Source organism: Pinus tabuliformis, chromosome 7 (assembly GCF_031772625.1).
Source record: "Pinus tabuliformis cultivar Carrire ecotype Pingquan chromosome 7, CPIR1, whole genome shotgun sequence".
Classification (NCBI taxonomy): domain Eukaryota; kingdom Viridiplantae; phylum Streptophyta; class Pinopsida; order Pinales; family Pinaceae; genus Pinus; species Pinus tabuliformis.
Window position 1 is genome coordinate 467,311,893 of NC_142293.1, and position 25,735 is coordinate 467,337,627.

Below are 25,735 nucleotides of genomic sequence, written 5' to 3' on the forward strand. Positions count from 1 at the left end.
TGAATAACTGCCCAACCAGGAGGAATAAACATTGCTCCAGATAGACATTTGGAAATAAACATTTGGATTTTTAACATTTGGATCCTGTGATCGGTCATTCCTTATTTAATTTTTGGTAAGCTGATGATTTCAGGCTCCCTCCTTCGATCTCAAGAGTTGTTCACACTTTTATCTTTATATAGAACGTGTCATCTTCGGGCATGGGAGTTATCGCTTGTCATGTAAAGGGAAGTTGTGGTTTTATACAAGGGGAAATCTTTCTGGAAATGAGTTGTTCTTGTCATATAGACATGTTTCGCACTCATTTCCAAAGTTTCGCGCACTATTACACAAGTTTCATCATTATCCTCAAAAAGTTTATCGTCAGAGCGACACTTATCGTAAGTTGACACAAAGGTTGTTGCATTAAGAGAAGTATGTTTCCATATGTTCTGGATGATCAATGTTGTATCACTAAGTGTCCAAGTGTGTGGGCACAATCAAGTTCTATCATTGTTCACATCGATTCCACTAATCCCACTCTTAGCCAAATTTTGGATGATTTCAGCTAACCTAGCCTCATCCAACCTTCCTAAACTGCGCACTTCACATATGCAACCCTCAATCTTTTTCCTTGCCCGTTGAACCGCGCAAAGCGTAGAAAGACAAACATCCCTTGCCACCCAAAATTTCACCAAGGCTACCTCTAATGACCCTCCATCAACTGGAGCTCACTACATTCAAGAACTGCGTAAATTTTTCCTTCAGGCCTCTTTGCTTCCCAGTTCCCCTTGCCTCTAAAAACTACACATATTTTTCCTCCAGGGCCTCATCCCACAACAACCACTGCCTATTTGAAATGCACAATTTTTTCCCTCAGTAGGCACTACGTAAATATTTCCCTCAATGGGCACTGTGGAGTCTTATCCCTCAGTCTAGCCCAGTCATTGAGCCTTCTCCCCCTGACCTTATACCAGTTTTGGCTCAGTAAGTGGATTATCACGCAAAATCTTAGACTAGGGGTTTATCAAACTGATGTTGTCTTGTCATGAGTGGATTACAGATACATGAATTCTACCAGGCTATGGCAAGATGATTAAAAAGGATATGAAGAATGAGGACATGCTATATGATACTTAAGGAGCTGAGGAGAAATGATAACTATCGGATAAGAAGACCAAGAACCTAGGGTATGATAGAAGATCACGACAGCATGATGACTCCATCTGATTCACAACCCTTCAGAGGGTAGGTATTGTTAGTGTCAATCTTTCCAGCCTTCCTCCAGTGATCAAATGTGCTCTTACAAAGTGGTCTCAGAGTGTCAAGGTCAAATTTTGTCATTTCAGTGAGTCTTCAAGCAAAATTTGGTCACTAGGCATTAGGTCTAGGCTTTGCCCAAATGTCAGTCCATGTCATCATTCAGCTGAGCCTATCATCATTCAGAGGGTTTTCATTATCATGTCAGTGTCTAATGAGTCTTTTTACAACTTATTCATGCTTCAGTTGTGCCTAGGCAAGGTCATTTCCCTCTCCTAGGGTTTTGAAGGCAATTTCTCTTGGGCGGCTAAATAATCAGCAAAACTCATATCCTGATGTTCATACACCTTCCCCTATCCTTAAAGTACCTTATAAAACACTTCCCATCCCTTAGATCCGCCAAATTCCTCATTTTTCCACAAACCCTAGTTTCTAGCTACAACTTGGCAATTTTCTAGGTTGGGCCTGTGTTTTTCCCTTTTGGACCCCTTCCCCTCACTCAATCACTGAGATTCCACTTTCCCCTGCTTCTTAACATCCCTCCCCACTCCCACAAATTTCCTCAAGAATTTAGAAGCCCCCTATCCCCTTCATCTCGCTCCATTTCGACAAAATTCCTTGTTTCACACATCGGGACAAGTTTCACTCAAATGATGTTTCTGAGCAATCAAAGATGAATTTTGGAAAACTGAGAGCGTTTTTTGCTAATAACATGCCAAAGAAGAAAAACCTCCTTCACTTTTTGCACAGGTGTCATTGTTTGAGAGAAATGTCAAGAATATCGTCGCCTCAGGAGAATCAAAGACACCTCTGAAGTGACCTTGGGAAAATCAAGTTTCCTCCTAGCTGGATTGGCCAAATGATTTTCTTGATGGGTAAAATGATAACTAGACACAAAGATATTTCCAATGAGCTATCATGAGCTCAATTTGGGGTTGAGGAAGGCATTCAAAAGTTGACTGCAACAGTACTCTTCTTTCAGGCAACCTCATTTGGCACTTTTTGACCAGTCTTGGGAGATTTGATTTTTTACAGGTAAAATCAACTCTAAATTGAAAAATTCTACTTGGGTTGGAAATTAGACTCAAAGACCTTTCCAACGAGCCATCCTGCACCCGATTCCGACACTGGGAAGGTCTCCAAAAGCCTCCTGCAAAAGTGCGACCTGTTGAGAGGTGCGCGACCCGTTGAGAGCCCTCCTGCAGTGTAAAAATTCAACGCGCGCGACCCGTTGGGAGGTGCGTGACCCGTTGAGCTGTAAGCTACAAATTCACTTCAAACTCACTCAAATCTTCTTCAAATTTGCAAATTGGGTTGAGGTAGGCTCTCTACAAATTGTTTTGTTGGTTGATGATGAATGATTGACCTCCATACTTGTTTTAAAGCCTCCAAAGATGCAAGTGAAAAAATCATTCAGTGGCTGCTTGTTGATGTTTGAAATTTGCTAGGGTTTTATGTGGTTTCAAGAAATTTCCCTTTGCACATTGTTTTTCCCTTCCCTTATCACTCATATGTTCATTTGCCCCTATTTTCCCATGCCATGTTGAAAATAAAAGTGCAGGCCATCCCTTGTCCCTAGTCACCAAAAAAGCAAAAACCCTACCCCCTCCTAAAACAGCAAAACTGTAAACCCTAGCTGGCCTCACTATAAGCATATTGTAAACAAGAAAAGTTGATGAAATTGCAAAGGACATTGTGGACAAACTTCCCAAAACAATCCCCATGATTTTCCCTTTGTCCACACATGTATTTCCCTTATTTCCCTTATTTCCCATATCCCTGCATATATACATTCAGATCTTCATGAGATTATCAGGCAGAGAGAGGCGGAGAACCGCTTGTTACAGCAGAAGCTTGACATGGCTCAATGGACTATCAACTATCTTGAGCAGCGCAACAAGCAATTAGAGGAGGAAAAGGAACTTGATGAGCTATGGAGGATACGCAGCGACCGAGTCATAAACCGTAGGAGGCCCGGTGACCTATTGCCTAAGGAGAGAGAGTCAATGTTCATCCGGGTGAATGCACACTTGGAGAAGCTGTTGGCGAAGGCCAACCAAGACAAGAGGCTGCTGAGGAATATGAAAAACCACTATTGGGCTAGGATGCACGTTTGTAAAGCAAAGATGAAAATGTTCCAAAGAAGGTTGACCGAGGCTCTTAAGAGGAAGAAGAAGACCAACCCACTCCGCATCTTGGCCGAGGCTTCTCTCACTCATCATGACACCTACTAGCCTCTTCACAGCACCAAGTACAAAAATTTTTGGAAGTTTTGGCTCATTTTTGGTCAATTTACAGGTTTTGGCTTCTCAACGGGTCTCACCCCCGGTGAGACCCTTTGTCATCGTAGCTCCGTTTTGCAAAAACTCAGCATTTTTGGATTTTTCATGAAAAGTTACATATGCCCATGTATTACCTTGAGTTTTCATGGAGTTTTGGGCCTCCAAAAGGTCAAAATACAGCCAAATTTTGACTTTCTGCCCCTTTTTTGAGCTGCAGAAGTAGTCTTGGGAGAATTGACTTTTTACTCAGCAAATGACCTCCAAATCCAAAAATTCCGATTGGGTTGGAAAGTAGACTCAGAGACCTTTCCAACGAGCTATCCTGCACCTGATTATGACACCAAGAAGGCCTCCAAACAGGGATCCAAAGTGCGCGACCCGTTGAGGATGATGTGCGCGACCCGTTGAGGAAGTTGTGCCAGATTTGACCAGTTCAGCCCAGAATTTGCAGTTTAGCTCCAGTTTGACTTGCTGAGGTCGATGGTGGTCCTTTTGACTGTACTTGTGGCACTTTTTGGATACTTTTACCCTTGTTTTACTCTTCTAGAAGTTTCTCTCATGTAAAAGGGTAAAATTGACTGTATGAACTGGTTTCCAAGTTTTTAGAGGCAAGTTGTTTTGACTGCCTATTTTGTAGTGCTTTGTTTAGAAGTTGTTCAAACAGCTCCTAGGATAGTGAGCTCGACCCATGGAGGCAGGGAAAGAGGTTAGATCATCTATATTATGTACTTTCTTGCTCATTTTCATGGTTGGACTCTTGAGGGAGGAGCTATCATTGTATATTTTCACTTGTATCTCTGCAATTTTTGGCTAAGGAAGACCAGGTTTTTGCAGTCATCTTTGGGATTCTTGTGGACTCATGTGTTGATGGTGTGTTTCTTCATGTCATTGTAAGCTTTGTTATGTGATTCATTTCCTTTCTTTACTGCTGCACATTAAACAAATGAAGTGATAAAGTATGAATTCATGCTAGCCATGCTCTGCTTTTAAATTTGTTTAATTTCAATGTTTTCTTCTGTCTAAAGAGAATTCAAATTCATTGTTTTCTCTCTTTAGCCTTCTTATCTTTATTTCCTAAATCATCCACTTCAGCTAAAGACATCAATACAGGCTCCTACCTCGCCCCAAAGACCCCCCTGCAGAAACTGTGTCAAATCCCCGCACCCTAAATTGCAGCTCCTCAATTTGCCACCAAAAACCCCCAAATCAACCTTCAAATCAGTTTACTAGCCTAATATCAGTGTTACCGTGTTGGGCATCTCATCCCATTGAAGATCCACCGAGATTGACCGGAGAGAGCCTTCTCCTGCCCCGTAGGGCTAGCTACGAGGCTGAATGGTTTGATGTAGCTTTGAGGTTTGCCTTTTCAGCCTGAGGTGAAATTTCAAGTGCTAACAGGTATGAAAAACAAAGCACATATTTCATGAAGTTTAAATATACCTCTTAGTGTAGGATGAATGGTAGCTTATCATTATCATATCATTATGTCTTCAATGACATGTATGGTTGAAAAAACTGAAAGTCATTCCATGTGTTTTCTCTAAGTGTTTTTCTCTCTTTCGCTTGTTGGATCAACTGTCGTCTCTTTGCATGTTTAATTGTTATGACATATTTTCGAGCCTTCTCTGGTGCTTTCGAAGGTCAACCTCTATGTATATGAGTTTTCCTAACCATTTAAACACATGTCGCACTCATACACAAAGTATTGAGCATTATCACACAAGTGTCGTCATGGTCGCCCTAAATTCTATCTCAAGTGATCCGAATCAGATCCATAGAAGACTGTCAAAGAACCATGACTATATCAAGTCGGAAAAAATCTCTAAAGAATCCAAAATAGCGATCAAAAACACCCTGAACTAGTGGCAATGGTAGCCAATGTGGAACAACGAGGACCTCAATCAAAGCGCGCTGACCGAGGCCCATGGAGACCACGTGGGAGGTCAAAGTAGCCCTTGGGAGCCCCAGATCAGGAAAATAAGGAGGTTTTTGATGCGCGATTAGTGCTTAGCACTAATCATGCATCGTTGGGTGAACAGGGCCGTGAAGGAGGAAGCCCGAGAACATGGACACATGGTGAACTAGAGAACCGCAGGCAGAAAAGCAAAAAGCGCTAAACGTACAAAGGTGGGACCAGCGCTCTGGAAACCGGCGGTATTGATTGGGGTGCCCTCAAACGGTAAGAGGTTTTGGACAAGAGTGGAGCAATCCCATTCATCGATCGACATGTGGCAAGTGGAGGTGAGATAAAATCGATGTTGATCGCGCGCAATCGGTCGAGCAAGTCAACTGCGTGAAACGTGTGTATGACGTCGGATCTGGAGGCCCCAGATCGGACGGTTGAGAATGCACCCGATGGAGGAAGCAGAACCGACGAAGGAATAAACCACGATTTAGAAGGATTTTGAATCCATTTGACCGCCACGGTGGAGGAAAGACTTCAGCCATGACGTAACTGAAGAAACGAACCAATGAAGCATGTTGGCGCCGTTTAAAGGAGGACATGTGGCCACTCCCTGAGCGCTGATGATGACGCCAAACAGGGAACTCCAAGCGCAGCTGCAGAAGGTGAATCAACATAGGCGGAAGAGGAACCGAACATGCATTGGAATGAATGGCTAAAAGCCATGAATAGAGACATAATACACAGTTAAGTCAGAACAGTTGGACAGTTAGTTAGTCCGAGAGACAAAGACAGGGAGACAAAAATCCTGAGAGGAGGACGGAACACGGAGAACAGTAAAGCAAAGCAGAAGAGATAGAGGGCCAAGCTAACCAGAGGCAACATCGAGCACCAGAGATCTTGAAGATTCGAGCCATCCCATAGAGGATCTGTTCGGGCTGAGCACCACATTGTGCTCTTGCCACTGTAGACCAGAAGGTCACAGAGCTGGTAGGAAGAAGAAGTCTTTGTACTCAAGTGGCTTGGGGAATCCAAGAACCACCCTGCCAAGCAAAACCTGCTTTAGGAGAACTCATTGAGTCCCTGTATTGTAATTATCTGCTTAAAGGCACAATAAAACAAGGCCATCACTGAAAGCTAGACCGGAGATGTAGCCCTGGAGAATAGGGTGAACTCCTTATCAAAGTTGCTTGTGTCTTTGTGTTTGCTTACTGTATTTCTCTGATGTCTTTCCATTTTATTGTCTGTGTATTAGCAATTTGATCGATCCGTTGCTTCAATAACACAGAACACACACCATCACATGAGTCTGTAATACCTTTAATCAATAAATCTTTAACTGATGTCACTCATAGGGTGAATATCAGATCAAGTGGTATCATAGCCCTAAGATGTAAGGTTAAACAAGCTTGTGTTGGTTTAGTTGTGAATGCTCACTAGATCAAAGCTCAAATTAGGAGAAGGAGAGTTGGTGGAAACTAATCCTGAAATTAGGAGAGTCTATTCTCGAAAGACAATGTCAGAGGAAGGTTCTGTGGGGCCAGATCCTCAATTCATAGAGAGCTTCCTAGCTATAAAGTCTATGGTTGAAGAAATGTACAGAGACTTTAGAAAGCATAAGGCGGAAGATTCATTAGGCTCTAAGCAAGATAAAGAAGAAGATGAGTCTCACTTCCATGACCACTCCAAAGGAAAGGGGAAAGAGGAAAGCTTTCTCACACCTCCTAATAGCCCTGTGCATAATAAGAAAGCATCTTTGATTAAGCTAGATGTTAAATTTGATTTGCCTATATATGATGGAGAGCTAAATTCTGAAAAGTTGGACAATTGGATTAGACAAATTGATGTGTATTGCAGAGTACAGAACATAGACTCAGACAAGAGTAAGATTCAGCTGGCAAGCCTACGCCTAGGAGGCACTGCCTTGGTTTGGTGGGAAGGCAGAACCCAAGCTGATATGAAAATACATGGCAAGGCTATCTCTGTCTGGAGTGAATTTGTTGCTGCAATCAAAAAGTAGTTTTATCCATTGGCCTACATGCAACAAGCCATGATGAGTTGGCAAACTCTTCGATAGTTGAAAGGGCAAAGTGTGCAAGGGTATACTCAAGAATTTAGAAAGAGAGCATTGATGTTGGGTATCTCATTAGACTCACCAGAGACTCTTTTGAAGTACATTAGTGGTATACACAGCTACATGAGGCATACCATCCTCATGTTTAATCCCACTAGTATAGATGAGGTATCTGTACAAGCTACTCATCTAGAAGCTAGAGGAAAGAATGGAAATCCAGAAGTTAGGGGACCATCCCAACCCACTGTAAGCAAGAGCAAGGAGAAAAGAAAGCAGAAGTGGAAAGAAAGGAAGGCTAACACTACACAGAAAGCTAAAGCTTCATGCACTCACTGTAAAAATGGTGGGCATGATGATGAGAATTGTTGGATTCTGCATCCAGAGATGAGACCTAAGAAGTCCGAGGGCAAGAAGAAGAAGACAGCTGCAGCTATTCAAAAATATTTGGGATCAGACTCGGGAGATGAAACAACTATAGCAGCCACAAGTATAAAAGGTAAGAATTCTGATGCATCTACTAGTAATTCTGCTCAATCTATTATTGATGAAGAAAATGAGAGAAAAAGACATGAGCTTTTCCATATTTGAGTTATTCCCAAAAATCAAAAGATTGATACTTTGTTTGATAGTGGCTCACAAGTAAATATAATTTTTGAATCAATTGTAAAGAAATTGGGATTAGCAACTACACCTCACAAGAAACCATACCCATTAGGATGGTTGAATGATAAAGCACAACTACAAGTGACTAGACAATGCAAACTCAAGTTTTCTTTTGGGTCAGCATTTGTAGATGAGGTTGAGTTAGGCATAATTCATTTGGATATATGTGGAGTTTTTTTAGGAAGTCCTTACTTGTATGATAGAAAAGCTATTTTCTATAGAGCTGAGAACAAGTATCTGCTTGTTAAAGATGGAATCGAATACCTTGTAAGAGCTCATAAGCTCAAGAATAATTATACTCTCATAAACTCAGGACAGATGAAAAGAATGATAAATTCATTCAAACAATTATTACTGATGGTTGTAAAGGAAAAGAAACCTGATAAAACCAATGCATTTGAGGGTTATAATGCTGAATAGCAAGCTGATATAGAAAAGGTTGTTTCAGAATATGATGTCTTGTTTCAAGAACCTAAAGGTCTGCCACCCAAAAATGGAATAGTACATGATATTATTTTGTAGCAAGATGTTCCATTGCCTAACATTGGGATGTACAGGTTGTTTGCTTTATAGAATGTTGAAATCAAGAAGCAGGTGCAGGAGTTGCTCGAGAAAGGGTTCATCTGGCCTAGCACATCACCATGTGGGTCACCAATCGTTTTGGTGAGAAAGAAAGATGGCCCGTGGAGAATGCACATTGATTATCGAGAACTGAATAAGATAACAATAAAAAATCGTTATCCCCTTCCTCACATAGATGATCTTCTGGATCAATTAAAGGAAGCTATTTATTTCACCAAGCTGGATTTGCATAGTGGATACCATCAGGTCAGAGTTGCAGAGCAAGATGCATGGAAGACTGCTTTCAAAACAAAGCAGGGATTGTATGAATGGTTGGTTATGCCTTTTGGCTTAACTAATGCTCCTGCTACTTTCATGAGATTAATGAATGATGTACTCAGACCTTTTCTTGATGATTTTGTTATTGTGTATCTGGATGACATTCTGATTTTTAGTAAAGCATGGGAAGAACATTTAAAGCATATTAAGCAGACCTTAGATGTTTTGAAAAGAGAAAAAATTTATGTTAAACTCTCAAAATGTGAATTTGGCAAAACATCTCTAAACTACTTGGGTCATATAGTAGGGGGAGGTGAATTGAAAATATATCCCTCTGAAGTGGCAGTCATTGTGAACTGGCCTAAGCCCAAGTCTGCTACAGAAGTGAGAAGCTTATTAGGAGTAGCACAATATTGGAGGAAGTTCATTTCTAACTTCTCCTCGATTGTAGCTCCCTCACATGCTTTAACAAGATTGAATAAGGTGTTTTAGTGGGTAGGCAAACGTCAGAAATCCTTCGACACCTTGAAAGAGAAAATTAGTACAACACCTATACTAGCACTGCCAGATCTACAAAGACCATTTGAGATCCAAACTGATGCCAGTGACTATGCCATGGGAGCAATGTTGACAAAACACAGTAAACCCATATGTTATCATTCTGAGACTTTTAATCCTACAGTAGTTAACTATCCTACATATGATAAAGAATTGTATGCATTAGTTCAGAGTGTGAAAAAGTGGAAACATTATTTAATGGGCAAAGAGACAGTAAAATATACCGATCATCAACCACTTCAATATCTACACTCCCAAACTAAGTTGCAGCAATCAAGACATTACAGATGGATGGGTTTTCTACAACAGTTTCACTTAGTCAGCAGATATAAAAAGGGCATACATAACAAGGTTGCAGACATGTTATCTAGACCCATTATAAATGCATGTACCATACTTAAGCATAATTCTATACTACATGAAAGCTACATAGAACAATATGCTTAGGATATGGATTTTAAAGATGTGTATGTAACTTTGAGTCAAGGCAAAAGAGTAGAAGAATTGGACTATCATATAAAGGACAGACTCTTATACCATTGTGGGAAACTCTGCATTCCAAAAACTGATAGGATAAAGATAATTAGGGAATCACACACTTCTCTGATATCAGGTCACTTTGGGGTAAGTAAAATAGTTGCAAAATTGCAAAGATTCTGCTATTGGTCAAAAATGAATGAGACGGTTTCTAAATATGTAAGAGGGTGTGCCATGTGCGCTAAAAGCAAGCTTAGCAATAGAAAAATAGGCTTTCACACTCCATTGCCAGTTCCTTCTCACCCTTGGGAAAGTGTTTCCATGGATTTTGTTGGAGGACTACCTAAATCTAGGAAAGGTCATGATTATATATATGTTGTTGTGGATAGGTTCAGCAAAATGTGTATTTTGATACCTTGTAATAAAAATATTACAGTTGAACAGACTACAAAATTTTTCTTTGAACATGTATGGGTTCATTTTATATTACCCACTTCCATTTATCTAATCGAGACACCCGATTTGTGGGGAAGTTTTGGTCAAGTCTGTGGGAATTGATGGACACCAAACTGAAGAAAAACACAGCTTTTCATCCACAAACAAATGGCCAGACAGAAGTAGTAAACAGGACAGTGATCCAGTTACTGAGAGGATATTGTAGCAAACATCCTAAGCTTTGGGATGAACACTTGTGTTATGTGCAACATGCTTACAACAGAGCCAAACACTCTTCTAGACAGAGATCTCCTTTTGAGACCTGTTTTGGTTTCACACCAAGGTCTCCTTTGGATTTTGTCTTTGGTAAAGATACCATGGTTGATGGACACAGTGATGTGGACAAGGAAACTAGGTTCATTGAACATATCCAGGAGATCTACTAGGCAGTACAGGAACAGCTGGAAAAGAGCCAAGACAAGTACAAGGCTAGGCATGATAAGCATCAGATGGAGCATAGTTTTCAAGTTGGAGACCAAGTCTGGCTGTATATCAGCAAGAAAAGGATGCAAGGTGAAGGTAAAAAGCTAAAGCCTATCAGGTATGGACCTTTTAGGATAGTTGAGAATATTGGTGAAAATGCTTTTCGCCTTGATCTACCAGCTTACATGCACATCTACTCAGTCGTAAATGCAGATTTCTTGAGATTGTTTGAACCTTCAATGATTGAGGACCCTGAAGAGAAAAGTCAATTGCCTTCTATTGATGACTTGCTACTTGAATATATTAATGAATTGCAAGAAGACACAGTGCTGGACAAGAAGGTGAGGACGACACGCTGGGGAGACGTTGAGTACCTCAGGATTGGGCTCAAAGGTTCAAAGCTAAGCAGTGCAAAGTGGATTGAGATTGGACAAGTGAGAAAACAATACCCTCACTTAGTCGATGCTTGAAAACTAACTTTTGGTGGTCCAAAAGCTTTTTCAGTGGGAAGGCCGTGATCCGAATCGGATCCATAGAATACTGTCAAGGAACCATGACTGTATCAGGTTAGAACAAATCTCTAAAGAATCCAAAACAAGGATCAAAAACACCCTGAACCAGTGGTGTTACACAGTAATTTGTCACCATTGGTCACCGTCCCTGTTACCCCTTTCCCGTACTTTGGAGGACTCATTCCAGGACCTGTGAGCAATGACATAACTTAAAAACACTTGCATTATGTTCCCCTAAGTATGGACTTCATGTGCCCTGAAGACACCTCCTGCAAAATATCCCTGAAAAGTGCCCTTTTTCCATTAGCGCGGGTCCACAATGTACTACCCGCGCCAATGAATGAGATCCTCAAAAGAAGGTGCGACCATTGGCGCTCTGTCTTAGAGTAACACCCACGCCAACCAAGTTTGGAAAAGATTTTTAACAAACGCGCGCCCAGATATTTTTTCCCTTCAAGTCATGAAGTCTTTTGAGGATAATGCTCATCTTCTAGATGTCGAGAGTCATCATCTATCCCTTACATCTATCCACAGCGACTTTTTGGAGATAATGCCAATCCATAATGGGTGTCTTGATGCATTGTATCTTCCTCCCCTTCTCCATCTATAAAAGTCTGTCCTCATGCATTTGACAAGCTAGTTTTTGAGTAGTAGTGATAACGCTTGTCCTGAGTGATAGTAAGAGTCTTGGAGCATAGGGAGGTTATGCTGCCGAAAGTCTGAGAGAGAAAGGTCTATTGCAAGACATATATAGCTGCTCGCCCAGCCAGAGGAGAGATTCAACGTCAGAACTTTGGTTGTATCTTTCTCTGTTGATTATTCTTTAATGAACGACTATCATTATGGTTCCGATCTTATTGTTTGCTATGATAATGTTTGATCTATATCCTTTCTGACTGATATATAGTTGTATTTAGTGGATTTTATGCTTGTATTCGCTTCGTTCTTTGCATGTGCAGGTATCCATTCGCGGAGATCGTGAGGATCGTGACCTGCCGGAGCAAGGGAACGGGAGTATCAACTCTTCTACGACACTAGCGTTGGACTCCAGGTTGGTTCTCATAATCCACTTTCAGTTTGCAACTAGGAACTTGCATGGTAGCGTTAATTGATTGTTGCTAGACCCATTTTGGGCTAGTGGGATCGCCTCTGTCCGCATAGGGGATTTACCTCTCCAACAATTTGGCGACTCCGTTAGGGATCGAACCCAGAATCTCTGGTTATGCAGACCTAATTTTCCAAAAGGGGGCGCGACATTGGCGCGACTGTTTTGAAAACAGTCGCGCCAACCGCGCAACCTAAGTTTCCCATGGATTTTACCGTTGATTTTGCAAATCCTCTTGCAGGGGATCCGTCTGTGGATGAAAATATGAAAAAATGGAATGAAAATGAAGCTAAGGACAAGACCTCTTACCTGCTCCAGACGGCGGCTCGATTGCTTTCCTGGATTGATCACGATCAACAGTTGAAGTTTGCACCCAAAACCCTCCAATGGTAAACTCACAAGGTGAAAAGTAAAAAGTGAATTTGTTTTTTACCATTTCACTATTTTATAGCATTTTTTGACCTAAAATGCATTAAAAATATTATTTTTTGGGTATTTTTGAATATATTTATATCAAAATGGGTTTTACATTGTTTTTGGTATAATGACAGGTGTTGGTGCAACTCAAGCGACGAAACGAGCTCCTTTTTTCTACTTTTTCAAGCTCGGTAAAACATGTGAAAAGGTTACTTTGAGGTTCGCTTTCAGCTCTTTTCTGACCGTTTAAAGACGAAAAGATTGCCGAGTTACTCCTCTTGACTCGTTAAACGTTAATAAGGGGCGGTCGTTTTAAGTTCTTTTTGTCGACCATTAAAACATAAAAGATTACCGGGTTTTTGTCGTTTCAGACTCGTTAATGGTTACGAAACGACGTGGTTTTGATCGCTTTTTTACTTTTTCAGGTCAAAATCACTATTTATGAAAAGTACTCCTCGATCGTAATGGTCGGGCGGTTCTTTTAAGCATTGTTTTATAATTTTTCGGGCTCGAGAGACACAACTTTACGAAAAAGGACACCCTTGGAGTTTCCTTTCCTGCTGTCTTTTCAAACTCTCTAAACATGAAAAGACGCTGAGTTCTTCCTTTGTCAGACTCGTTAAAACCTGATGACATCAGATTCTGTCGAAATGACGCATCACAAGCATATGCTATCCCCATCAAACTTGTTAAAAATAATTGGGGTACTAGCCAGAAATGGCGGGGGAAAAAGGAACCATAATTATTGTCGTGTCGGCAGTATGTCGCTCTTGAACATGGCACTTGTCTGCTTTCGTGTCTGGGTGGGGATATCTCATCGCATTTTTCACTTGCCTCCGTGGATTTGGGTAATCCTGTTTGACCTCTCATCTGCTCATTGTCTCGTCACCATGACCTCTGATCCATTGATGTCAAATACTGCCAGTTCCACTATCGTGCCGCCGATATGTTCAAGAGAAGTTGACCTCTGTAGAAAAACAACCTCCCTCTGATAGCTCACATAATCCTGATTCACAACATTATCTCTCTGTGTCGTGTCACTGATGTGGGAAACATCATGGCCCACCTTCGATCAAGGTCACTTCCTGTGGACTTCAGCTCATTATCCAGGAAGCTGATCTAGAGACTCCCTTCTGGTGCCTTGGAGCCTGCATGCCTCAATGGCAGGTTCTTCGTGTTCGACGTGAGGTTTTCATCATTGGCCTCCGATCGAATGATTCTACGGGTGTTCAACACCAGATCACTAATTCGCACGTCGTAGATTGTACCTATAGTACCTTGAGGGCCATTGTCATTATTGGTGGTACCTCTCGCGTCTGTTAACAGTTTTCAATATTGACTGGTAATCAGACGATGTTCATGCATGTTCGAATTCAGCTCATATATTTGCATGCTTTAACTTGTACTTTTGTTCGGGTCGAGATGGAGCGCAAGACCCTGGATTTTGTCTGTTGTAATCCAGGCGTGATTCTTGTTACATGACTCATTCACTGGATGGCTGCGACCATACCTGAGTCGATTCATTGATCCTAACCAGATGGCTACGCCCATACTATGGATCTAGATTATTATGTACTCTCTTATGGATGGCTGCGACCATACCACATATATCATGTACTTGAGCTATCAGTTATATCTCTCAATGCAGATTCTCGGCGGCAGCTACATGTGTTCTTGTAAAGCATTTCACCCCTCTCTCTCTCTCGGGCCTCATGCTTTAGGGGGCATCTGTTACACAGTAATTTGTCACCATTGGTCACCGTCCCTGTTACCCCTTTACCGTACTTTGTGTTGAGATTGCAACAAGATGATGGAGCTTAGTGAAAAGAGTCGCCTTCACTAAGTGGGCCCGCAGGCTATTTTTGGCGCAAGTCTATTTTTAGACTATGTCTATTTTTAGACATATGGATCATGTCTATGTTTATGGATGATTGATCAAGTTGGGAAAATAGATGGACTTCTATTTTTGATGAAAGTGTGAGTGATCACAGTGTGAGTGATCAAGTCTATTTTTAGACTGGCTGTCAAAAATAGAAAAGTCAAATATTATTATCTCACAATAATATTTGGACTATAAACTTAATCTTATTCTCTTGGAGCACTTCAGTTTGAGCTACGGAAGTGGCACATGCAGCTGTCAGAAGGAAATTCGTTTTTCTTATGAGTCAGTTGAGTTGTTGCATGCATGACTTCAGTTAGAACTCAAGTGAGTTGAGTTTAGTGGACTGGAGGTACAGTTGATGGAGTTGTGTTCAGTTTAACTTAGTTAAACTGGTTGTAGTTAGTCTAACTGCAGATAGACTAATGATGAGTTGTTAAACTAATTATTAACTCATAATACAACTAAAGAATACATCAGTTAACTCAGTTGCATGTCAGTGCATGTTCAGTTCAACAGGGACAGGTGGTAGAGAATCAGATTGCTATCAGTTGTGACTATAGTTGTGCACCAGATCTTGCACAATCAAAGGATTGAGTATGCCAATGAGCTTGCTCACGTATTTGGCCCGCATTTTAGCCTTTGCTCACGTCCACAAAGAGTGAGTGACTATTTTGCAGGTGAAAATCGAGTTTGGGAAGCAATTCTCATCAGTTCTTGAGCAGGTATTGAGCAGTGGAGGCAGGCAAGCAGTGGAAGAGATTTGGAGATCAGATCTGAGCTGTATTGTGTGTAACAGAGGTGGAGATACTTGTGAGAAGTATTATGCTGTGTAATGTTACATGACTCAATCATTAATATACAGATAGTGTGGGGTTTTTAGCGAGATGCTTTCCCCGTGATACATACTGTGTTAATGTGTGAATGCTCTTGATGTTTTATTGTTATTGATGCTGCTATATTCTTGATCAACGTAGAGGAGATTATGTATTATACATGTTCCGCTTATAATTGTATGATCAGGATAATCTCTGTGAATATGTGTTAAATTATTCAAAATTTCTACATGGTATCAGAGCTAGATGATTTGTAGAAAAAGTTTCTACATGGTATCGGAGCTAGATAATTGTAGAAAAAGTTTCTACATGGTATCGGAGCAGCTTGATTTGTAGAAGAGATTTTTACAGGATATCAAGCGAGGGTTGATCGGAAGCAGTTGAGTTGGTTGCTGGTGGAATTCGAATTTGCAGCAGTGTTGTTGAAAATGTCTTTCAACGGATTGCAAATGTTATTCCAAAGCAAGAGCGACTTGGCGCTCAAGGATAAACTCAGTAACAATAAAGGTGAGAATGGATCTTCATCAAAGGTATCTGATGAAGAGAATCGTGCTTTGGCTGCCAAAGCAAAGAAGGGGAAGAACAAGAAAGCTTCTCGTTCCGGTGCGAAAGGCAAGAAGCAGGATATGTCCAAGGTGAAGTGTTTTCACTGTCACCAGCATGGACACTATGCCACAAATTGTCCGCAGAAGAAGAAGAACAAGCAAGCTGCTGGATCTGCAGGGGGAGAGGCTTTAGCTTCTCAGTTTGAGCTTGATTTTTCATTGATCGCATGCTTGGTTTCAAGTGTGATGGGATCAGTGTGGTTTCTGGACAGTGGTGCGTCTTTTCACATGACGGGAGATAGAGATTTGTTCTCTGATCTGGAGGACAAAGATCTTGGAGTGCACATCGAGATGGGCGATGATGGTAGATACAGTGCGATCGGTATCGGTACCATTTCCTTTGAGAGGGAGTCTGGTAAACCCTTTGTATTGAAGGAAGTCATGCATGTTCCAGGATTGAAGAAGAATCTCATCTCAGTGGCGATGTTAGAAGACAAGGGGTATGATGTTGTTTTCAGCGAGGGAAAGGCCTTCCTGCGCAGCAAGACAACTGGTGAGACCCGGAAGATAGGGGTTCGAGTGAGGAACCTTTATCAGTTGCATGTAGATGGATGCGCAGCAATGGCAGGCAAGGCAGAAGGATTGGTGAGCCGGGATGATGGCGAGTTGTGGCACAGGAGATTGGGTCACCTTCACCATGGAGCCTTGAAGATACTGCAGCAGATCACTACAAGGCTTCCTAAAGGCACACTTGCGCAGTCAGATCAATGCAAGGGGTGTACTTTGGGGAAGTTTGTGAAAGCCACCTTTCACGAGAAGGATAGTCGCGCCACGACGATCCTTGAGAGAATTCACACAGACGTGTGTGGACCTTTCTCAGTTGCTTCGACAGCAAAACACAGGTATTATGTGATTTTTGTTGATGATTTCTCTCGTAAGTGCTGGATCTTCTTCATGCAGAAGAAGAGCGAGACATATTCAAAGTTCTGTGAATTCAAAGCACTGGTCGAGAAGGAGTCGGGGAAGAAGGTGAAGGCTCTTAGGAGCGATAATGGTGGTGAATACATCTCGGACGAGTTCAAGGATTTCTGCAAGGCAGAAGGGATTCGTAGAGAGCTCATAGCTCCCCATAACCCACAGCAGAACGGGGTAGCTGAGCGGAAGAATAGAACGATTGTGGGTGCTGCACGGGCAATGTTGCATGATCAGGGCCTACCCCTTCACTTGTGGGCGGAAGCATGCAATACAGCAGTTTATGTGCAGAACCGTTGTCCTCATAGGATACTTGGCATGAGTACACCCGAGGAGGCTTATTCTGGTAAGAAGCCTGATCTTTCTCATTTGAGGATTTTTGGTGCTAACGTTTACATGCATGTGACGAAGGATGCCAGAAAGAAGTTGGAACCGACTGCAGAGGTTGGGATATTTGTGGGGTACACTGATACGCCCCACAACTATCGTGTGTATTTGCCAGACAGTGGTAAAACTGTTGTGCGACGGGATATAAAATTTCAGGAGGAGAAAGCCATGAAGTGTTCGCTTGAGAGGGAGCTACACTTGCATGCAGATGAGGAGCTATTAGTTCCTAAGGATGAGCTTCAGGACGTGGATCAGCCACAGGACGAGGTTCATGGAGTGGAAGAGACCACTCATGCAGCGCCAACCATCAGAGGGCGAAAGCGCTTGACAGAAGCTGAGCGACTGGCTCAAGATGCAGAGAAAGTTGTAGGACCACCTACAGCCCAACGCAGGCAGAGACAGTCACCTGATCGGTACACTGGATACATGGCTCTTATGAGCAAGTGTGTTGTGACTGAGCCATCCTCTTTCGAGGAAGCTGTGGAGGATCCCGCATGGGTAGACGCCATGGTGGAAGAGTATGATTCTATTGTCAGAAACAGTGCATGGGAGATTGTTCCTAGACCGGAAGGGAAATCAGTGGTGGGTTCGAGATGGATCTACAAAGTTAAGCAGGCAGCTGACGGGAGTGTGGAGAAGTACAAGGCAAGATTTGTTGCCCAAGGCTTTTCACAGATTGAGGGGATCGATTATGAGGAGACCTTTGCACCTGTAGCAAGGTATTCTTCCATACGGACGATTCTTGCTCTCTCAGCGCAGATGGGATGGCACATTCATCAGATGGATGTGAAGACTGCGTTCCTCAACGGAGTCATTGAGGAGGAGGTGTACATTGAGCAACCCGAAGGCTTTGAAGTCTTCAGCAGCGAGTCGCATGTGTGCAGGCTCAAGAGAGCGCTGTATGGGTTGAAGCAAGCACCACGTGCTTGGTACACACGGATAGACAGCTATTTCACAGGACTTGGATTCTCCAAGAGCGAGGCGGATCCGAACCTATACCAGATTGTGGTGGAGGGTAAGTTGCTTATCATTGTACTGTATGTTGATGATTTGATTCTAACGGGTGATGAGCTGTTGATACTGTCATGCAAGAAGGATCTTGCTACAGAGTTTGAGATGAAGGATTTGGGCCTCCTTCACTATTTCCTAGGATTGGAAATATGGCAGCGCAGTGGTGGACTGTTTGTTTCTCAGGGCAAGTATGCTCGGGAGATACTGGAGAAGTTCAACATGCATGGCTGCAAGCCTGTTGATACTCCTCTTCCTGGAGGTTGGAGGAAGGAGGATGCCACTTCGGGAGAAGAAGTGGATGCCACTGTTTATCAATAGTTGGTGGGGTCGCTGATGTATTTGGTCAATACACGACCTGATATATGCTATGCAGTTAACCAGCTTTCACAAGCTATGGTTAAGCCTACCAAGCTCTTCTGGAAGGCGGGCAAGCATGTATTGAGCCACTTGAGAGGCACATCGGGATATGGATCTTGGTACAGGCAGGAGGATGCAGAGTGGGTAGGGAGCCCAACGGACAGAAAGAGCACATCAGGAGGGGTCTTCAGTATCGGATCGACAGTAGTTTCTTGGTACAGCAGGAAGCAGAGATCTGTGTGGATGAGGATGATCTTGGTCGGGTTTTTTCGGGTCCAAGCACATCAGGTACCATCATATCAGAGATTGTGTGCAGCGGAGGATCATGTTACTTTCGTACATTCCAACGGAGGATCAGGATGCTGATATTCTGACGAAGGCTCTCACCAGGAGCAAATTCGAGTACCACCGAGGCAGGATAGGGGTTGTTGATAATCCATATCTTGTCGAGAGGGAGTGTTGAGATTGCAACAAGATGATGGAGCTTAGTGAAAAGAGTCGCCTTCACTAAGTGGGCCCGCAGGCTATTTTTGGCGCAAGTCTATTTTTAGACTATGTCTATTTTTAGACATATGGATCATGTCTATGTTTATGGATGATTGATCAAGTTGGGAAAATAGATGGACTTCTATTTTTGATGAAAGTGTGAGTGATCACAGTGTGAGTGATCAAGTCTATTTTTAGACTGGCTGTCAAAAATAGAAAAGTCAAATATTATTATCTCACAATAATATTTGGACTATAAACTTAATCTTATTCTCTTGGAGCACTTCAGTTTGAGCTACGGAAGTGGCACATGCAGCTGTCAGAAGGAAATTCGTTTTTCTTATGAGTCAGTTGAGTTGTTGCATGCATGACTTCAGTTAGAACTCAAGTGAGTTGAGTTTAGTGGACTGGAGGTACAGTTGATGGAGTTGTGTTCAGTTTAACTTAGTTAAACTAGTTGTAGTTAGTCTAACTGCAGATAGACTAATGATGAGTTGTTAAACTAATTATTAACTCATAATACAACTAAAGAATACATCAGTTAACTCAGTTGCATGTCAGTGCATGTTCAGTTCAACAGGGACAGGTGGTAGAGAATCAGATTGCTATCAGTTGTGACTATAGTTGTGCACCAGATCTTGCACAATCAAAGGATTGAGTATGCCAATGAGTTTGCTCACGTATTTGGCCCGCATTTTAGCCTTTTCTCACGTCCACAAAGAGTGAGTGACTATTTTGCAGGTGAAAATCGAGTTTGGGAAGCAATTCTCATTAGTTCTTGAGCAGGTATTGAGCAGTGGAGGCAGGCAAGCAGTGGAAGAGATTTGGAGATCAGATCTGAGCTGTATTGTGTGTAACAGAGGTGGAGATACTTGTGAGAAGTATTATGCTGTGTAATGTTACATGACTCAATCATTAATATACAGATAGTGTGGGGTTTTTAGCGAGATGCTTTCCCCGTGATACATACTGTGTTAATGTGTGAATGCTCTTGATGTTTTATTGTTATTGATGCTGCTATATTCTTGATCAACGTAGAGGAGATTATGTATTATACATGTTCCGCTTATAATTGTATGATCAGGATAATCTCTGTGAATATGTGTTAAATTATTCAAAATTTCTACACTTTGGAGAACTCATTCCGGGTCCTGTGAGCAATGACATAACTTAAAAACACTTGCATTATGTTCCCCTAAGTATGGACTTCATGTGCCCTGAAGACACCTCCTGCAAAATATCCCTGAAAAGTGCCCTTTTTCCATTAGCGCGGGTCCACAATGTACTACCTGCGCCAATGAATGAGATCCTCAAAAGAATGTGCGACCATTGGCGCTCTGTCTTAGAGTAACACCCGCACCAACCAAGTTTGGAAAAGATTTTTAACAAACGCGCGCCTAGATGTTTTTTCCCTTCAAGTCATGAAGTCTTTTGAGGATAATGCTCATCTTCTAGATGTCGAGAGTCATCATCTATCCCTTACATCTATCCACAACGGCTTTTTGGAGATAATGCCAATCCATAATGGGTGTCTTGATGCATTGTATCTTCCTCCCCTTCTCCATCTATAAAAGTTTGTCCTCATGCATTTGACAAGCTAGTTTTTGAGTAGTAGTGATAATGCTTGTCCTGAGTGATAGTAAGAGTCTTGGAGCATAGGGAGGTTATGTTGCCGGAAGTCTGAGAGAGAAAGGTCTATTGCAAGACATATATAGCTGCTCGCCCAACCAGAGGAGAGATTCAACGTCAGAACTTTGGTTGTATCTTTCTCTGTTGATTATTCATTAATGAACGACTATCATTATGGTTCCGATCTTATTTTTCGCTATGATAATGTTTGATCTATATCCTTTCTGACTGATATATAGTTGTATTTAGTGGATTTTATGCTTGTATTCGCTTCGTTCTTTGCATGTGCAGGTATCCATTTGCGGAGATCGTGAGGATCGTGACCTGCCGGAGCAAGGGAATGGGAGTATCAACTCTTCTACGACACTAGCGTTGGACTCCAGGTTGGTTCTCATAATCCACTTTCAGTTTGCAACTAGGAACTTGCATGGTAGCGTTAATTGATTGTTGCTAGACCCATTTTGGGCTAGTGGGATCGCCTCTGTCCGCAGAGGGGATTTACCTCTCCAACAAGTGGCAATGGTAGCCAACATGGAGCAACAAGGACCTCGGTCAAATCACACTGACTGAGGCCCATGGAGACCGCACAGGAGGTCAAAGTAGCCCCTAGGAGCCCTGGATCAGGGAAATAAGGAGGCTTTTGATTATCATTGGGCGAACAGGGCCATGAAGGAGGAAGCCCGAGAACACGGATGCATGGTGAACCGGAGAACCGCGGGCAGAAAAGCGAAAAGCACTAAACATACAAAGGTGGGACCTATGCTCTAGAAACCAGTGGTATTGATCGGGGTGCCCTCAAACGATAAGAGGTTTTGGACGAGAGCGGAGTGATCCCATTCATCGATCGACGCGTGGCAAGCAGAGGTGATAGAAAACTGTTGTTGATCACACGCTATCGGTGGAGCAAGTCAACCGCATGAAACGTGCGTATGATGTCGAATCTGGAGGCCCTAGATCAGACAGTTGAGAATGTGCTCGATGGAGGAAGTGGAAACAACGAAGGAATAAGCCGCAATTTAAAAGGATTTAGAATCCGTTTGACCCCCACGGTGGAGGAAATACTTCATCCACGACGTAACTGAAGAAACAAACTGATGAAGCATGCTAGCGTTGTTTAGAGGAGGACATGTGGCCACTCCCTGAGCACTGATGATGACACCGAACAGGGAACTCCAAGCGCAGCTGCAGAAGGTGAATCGACAAAGGCGGAAGAGGAACCAAAAAGGCATTGGAACAAATGGCTAAAATCCATGAACAAAGACAGAATACATAGTTAAGTCAGAACAGTTAGACAGTTAGTCAGTCCGAGAGATGAAGACAGGGAGACCAGAATCCCGAAAGGAGGATGGAACACAAAGAACAGTAAAGCAAAGCAGAAGAGACAGAGGGCTGAGCTGAACAGAGGTAGCATCGAGCACTAGAGAGCTTGAAGATTCGAGCCATCCCATAGAGGATCTATCCGCACTGGGCACCACATTGGGCTCTTGCCACCGTAGACCAAAAGGTCACAGAGCTGGTAGGAAGAAGAATTATGTGTACTCAAGTGGCTTGGGGAATCCAAGAACCACCCTGCCAAGCAAAACCGCTACGTCTAGGTCTTACGCATAGCGAAGGTAAGGTCCCTCAATTTACTTCTTTGGTGAGGGGCTCAGGAGAACTCACATTGAGTCCCTGTATTGTAATTCTCTGCTTAAAGGCACAATAAAACAAGGCCACCACTGAAAGCTGGACCGGAGATGTAGCCCTGGAGAATAGGGTGAACTCCTTATTAAAATTGCTTGTGTCGTTGTGTTTGGTTACTGTATTTCTCTGCTATCTTTCCATTTTATTGTTTGTGTATTAGCAATCTGATCGATCCGTTGCTTCAATAACATAGAACACACACCAACACATGAGTCTGTAATACCTTTAATCAATAAATCTTTAACTGATGTCACTCATAGGGTGAATATCAGATCATCAAGTGTCGCATTTGTTGCTTCTTGACCTGAGATAGTCACACAGAGAGTAATGCTTTGTCTGTTGTCTCGGTGGTCTATTTTGTCATGTATTTGAAGTATGTTAAGTGTGTGATCACATTTCAAGGTCATCATGGGTCAATCTCCCTCCCACACTTAGTCATTTTCGCAAAATATTCCCGACTGGGAAACTCACCTTCACCGGGCCTTGTCTGAGCTGCACACTGCGTAGTCTCGACCCTCATCGATGTGACCTTGCTGCTTGGAACTTTGCAGTGCACAATCACTGTCCTCCAGGGTTGTTTCTCTTTGTAATTCTTGAGTCGAGCAACCTTCCTTGACCCCCAGAATTGCAAATTTGTGCCTCCCAGTCTGCCTTGAACTGCGCACTTCACACTTTCAGTGCTCAATATTTTCCCTTGCCTATTGGAACCCCATAATGCATAGATATTCTAGCCTCCCTTAGCCTCCAGAACTGTGCCTATGTGTCCTTTAGTGACCCTCCCTCATCTAGATTTCATTGTCTGCAAGAACTGCACAGATTTTTCCTTCAAGCCTCTCTGCTAACCAGTCCTCCTTGCCTCTGGAAATTGCGTAGATCTGTCTCCTAGGGTCTCATCTAGAATCAACCATTGTTTGCCTGAACTACGCAATCCTAACTCCCAGTGGCCACTGCACAAGTTTTCTCCCTAGTGGGGATTGTGCTAAAACATTCCTTAGTCAAGCTTGAGTTGCGCTCTACACAACCTCAGTGGTCAAGCCCTCTCCTTGTCACCTAGAACTGCACAATGCACAATTACTAGGCCCTCTCTCCCAACCTAACACTTTTCCAGGGACCAGTTCATGGATAGTAATGCATCATCTTAGACTAGGGAGTTTTCAGATTGATTTCATTGTGTCATGAGTGAATTGCAGGAACATGTACACTATTAAGTCATGGCAAGATGATGAAGAAGGAGAAGAAGGAGGGAATAATTCCTAGATACTCACCTATAGTTGAATGAATGAGTGAACCTGTTGTTGGAGAGGTAAATCCCCTCTGCGGACAGAGGCAATCCCACTAGCCCAAAATGAGTCTAGCAACAATCAATTCACGCTACCATGCAAGGTCCTAGTTGCAAACTGAAAGTGGATTATGAGAACCAACCTGGAGTCCAACGCTAATGTCGAAGAAGAGTTGATACTCCCGGTCCCTTGCTTCGGCAAGTCACAATCCTCACGATCCCCGCGAATGGATACCTGCACATGCAAAGAACGAAGCGAATACAAGCATAAAATCCACTAAAATACAACTATATTTCAGTCAGAAAGGAAATAGATCAAACATTATCATCATAAACAGTAAGATCGGAACCATAATGATAGTCGTTCATTAATGAATAATCAACATAGAAAGATACAACCAAAGTTCTTACGTTGATTCTCTCCTCTGGTTGGGCGAGCAGCTATACATGTCTTGCAATAGACCTTCTCTCTCTCAGACTTTCGGCAGCATAACCTCCCTATGCTCCAAGACTCTTACTATCACTCAAGACAAGCATTATCACTTCTAGCATTACTCAAAACAACTAGCTTGTCAAATGCATGAGGACAGACTTTTATAGATGGAGAAGGGGAAGAAAATACAATGAATCAGGACACCCATTATGGATTGGCATTATCTCCAAAAAGCCACTGTGGATAGATGTCAAGGATAGATGATGACTCTCGACATCTAGAAGATGAGCTTTATCCTCAAAAGACTTCATGACTTGAAGGGAAAAAACAGCTAGGCGCGCGTTTGTCAAAAATCTTTACCAAACTTGGTTGGCGTGAGTGTTGTTCTAAGACAGAGCGCCAATGGTCGCACCCTCTTTTGAGGATCTCATTGATTGGCGCAGGTAATACATTTTGGACCCGCGCTAATGGAAAAAAAGGCACTTTTCAGGGATATTTTGCAGGAGGTGTCTTCAGGGAACATGAAGTACATACTTAGGGGAACATAATGCAAGTGTTTTTAGGTTATGTCATTGCTCACAGGTCCCGGAATGAGTCCTCCAAAGTACGGAAACAGGGGTAATAGGGACGGTGACCAATGGTGACAAATTACTGTGTAACAGATGCCCCCTAAAGCATGAGGCCCGAGAGAGAGAGAGAGGGGTGAAATGCTTTACAAGAACACATGTAGCTGCCGCCGAGAATCTGCATTGAGAGATACAACTGACAGCTCAAGTACATGAAATGTGTGGTATGGTCGCAGCCATCCATAAAAGAGTACAGAATAATCTAGATCCATAGTATGGACGCAGCCATCTGGTTAAGATCAATGAATCGACTCAGGTATGGTCGCAGCCATCCAGTGAATGAGTCATGTACCAAGAATCACGCCTGGATTACAACAGACAAAATCCAGGGTCTTGCGCTCCATCTCGACCCGAACAAAAAGTACAAGTTCAAGCATGCGAATATATGAGTTGAAGTCGAGCATGCATGAACATCGTCATATTACCAGTCAATATTGAAAACTGTTAACAGACGCGAGAGGTACCACCAATAATGACAATGGCCCTCAAGGTACTATAGGTACAATCTACGACGTGTGAATTAGTGATCTGGCGTCGAACACCCGTAGAATCATTCGATCGGAGGCCAATGATGAAAGCCTCATGTCGAACACGAAGAACTTGCCATTGAGGCATGCAGGCTCC